The sequence below is a fragment of the Gracilinanus agilis genome, chromosome 1 (genome assembly GCF_016433145.1).
Source record: "Gracilinanus agilis isolate LMUSP501 chromosome 1, AgileGrace, whole genome shotgun sequence".
Taxonomy (NCBI): Eukaryota; Metazoa; Chordata; class Mammalia; order Didelphimorphia; family Didelphidae; genus Gracilinanus; species Gracilinanus agilis.
In genome coordinates, this window is record NC_058130.1 from 568787944 (window position 1) to 568790253 (window position 2310).

The window sequence follows — 2310 nt, forward strand, 5'->3', positions numbered from 1 at the left end:
TTTGACTTTATCTTGGTATAGAGTGTGAGATGTTGATCTATACCTAACTGTTGCCATATTATTTTCTAATTTTCCCATCAGTTTTTTTTAAAATAGTGAGTTTTTATCCCAAATGGTATTTGGGCATTTATCAAACTTCAGATTGATGAGATAATTTACCCCTATTCCACCCTTCTATTTCTTATCATATTGTTTTGATGATCATTTCTTTATAATATAGTTTAAAATCTGTTACTGCTAAGGCACCAAAAAATGTGGAAGACTTGGTGAATTTATACCATCCTTGCATAGGGACCATACTAATCTCTGTATCATTCCAGTTTTAGTATATGTTCTGCCAAAGTGAGGACTACAATGTAGATTTTGACATATTTCTTCAAAGGCTAGTTTTCCACTGAAGGAACTCAAAAAAGAAAGAAGGGCAATGCTCTGGATTATTTGCCTGTCATGTAATTGCACCCCTAGTAAAGTTTCAAATGCATTAGCTGCTAGAAATAGTCCAGACAATCTAAGAGTATTGTAGTGGTACTGTATTAAAAACAGGCAAACAATAATCATTCTGGATAGGAATACTAGGCACATTTTTAACTATCCTTGTAGTATAAGCAAACTTTTAGAGATAAAAGGTGAAAGAGGCTTTTCAATAAAAAGTATGTAAACAATCTCTTCCACTTAAAAATCAATGTTTATTTTCTATAATAAAATATCACAGAGTTAATCTGTGTGTTTGTTTGAAACATTTTCTGATTAAAACAAAAAGTCAAGGCTTATTTACCTTGAGAATTCTCCTCTTCCTACTTAGTTTCTATGCCAAATACAAATTTAGTTCCATACATGTATGAAAGAGATAAAATTCCCTTTCAATAACAAAATAATTGAGTCTTAAATAATTTTGAATGATTGATAATTCTGTATTACTTGACTGGGAGATAAATCTTTATGTAGATTCAAGAATAGGAAGAAAGAGACATTCACATCTTTTGCCTTCATTCTTGAATTACTCTAAATTAGATCCTTCAAAAAAGTAATTTGTCAATTTATATGCATGGAAAGAGCTCTATTTTTAAAAATGTGTTCATGCTAAAAGTAGCCTGTATGAAATATTTGAAAAATTACAAACATAATTTATTGTCATGAAGTTAAAACCATTGTCCTTCCATTTGTGAGAAAAGTCCCTTCATTTTTGAATGATTTTTGTTCATCTCAAAACAAAATGTATATTTTTTTCACTGACACTTATTTTAAATGTTTAAATCATGAGGAAAGCAAAGCAATCAAAATCTAAAAAAATCAAAGGTAGATGTGGTTCCGGGTTAAGATGGTGGCAGAGTAAGAAGCAGCTCTTAACCTCTCCTGACCAAAACACACAAAACTCCTCAAGGGGACATAAAAACAAGTCCAGACGAATGGAGGAACCCCACAACAGGGCACAACGTGGAAGGTACGTGGAATTGAGACATTTCCAGGTTATAAAGGGCTCTCACTAAATCGTGGGCTGAGCAACCACCCCACCCCCACCCATCCACACACAAAATCTATAGCTCTGAAGCCAGCTAAAAAGAAATAGAGCAAGTTTGGGGCACCCATCGAGTCATTGGCAGCTCCTGGGCCTGTTCCTGAGAGCAGCAAGATTTAGGACCCCAATAAGCCAGAGAACGCAAGCGAAATCAATCTCTAAAGGCTAGAATCGAGCAATTGAAAGCTAATGATCTCTCAAGACAACAAGAACAAATAAAACAAAGTCAAAAGACTGAAAAAATAGAAGGAAACATGAAATATCTCAATGAGAGAGTGACAGACCAAGAAAACCGGTCTAGAAGAGACAATTTGAGAATAATTGGTCTTCCAGAAAAACCAGAAATTAATAGAAACCTGGACTCCGTACTAAAAGAAATTATTCAGCAAAATTGCCCTGAAGTCCTACAACAAGAGGGCAATATAGACATCGAAAGGATTCATAGAACACCCACTACATTCGACCCAGAGAAGAAATCGGTTAGAAATATTATTGCCAAATTCAAAAGCTTTCAAGCAAAAGAAAAAATCTTACAAGAAGCCAGAAAGAGACAATTCAAATATCAAGGAGCACCAATCAGGATCACACAGGATCTGGCAGCCTCCATACTAAAAGACCGTAAGGCTTGGAATACGATATTCAGAAAGGCAAGAGAGCTGGTCCTGCAACCACGGATCAACTACCCATCAAAATTGACTATATATTTCCAGGGGAAAGTATGGGCATTCAACAAAATTGAAGAATTCCAGGTATTTGCACAGAAAAGGCCAGGGCTAAATGGAAAGTTTGACATC

The 2310-nt window shown here is 35.0% G+C and overlaps 1 non-coding gene across 1 annotated transcript; it reads right to left on the reverse strand.

Annotated features, from left to right (window-relative positions):
* Nucleotides 1–248: 248 nt before the first annotated feature.
* LOC123232740 lies at nt 249–350 on the reverse strand. Its single transcript, XR_006505257.1, has one exon. It is a non-coding gene; the product is annotated as a U6 spliceosomal RNA (small nuclear RNA).
* Between the last annotated feature and the right edge of the window lie 1960 nt (nt 351–2310).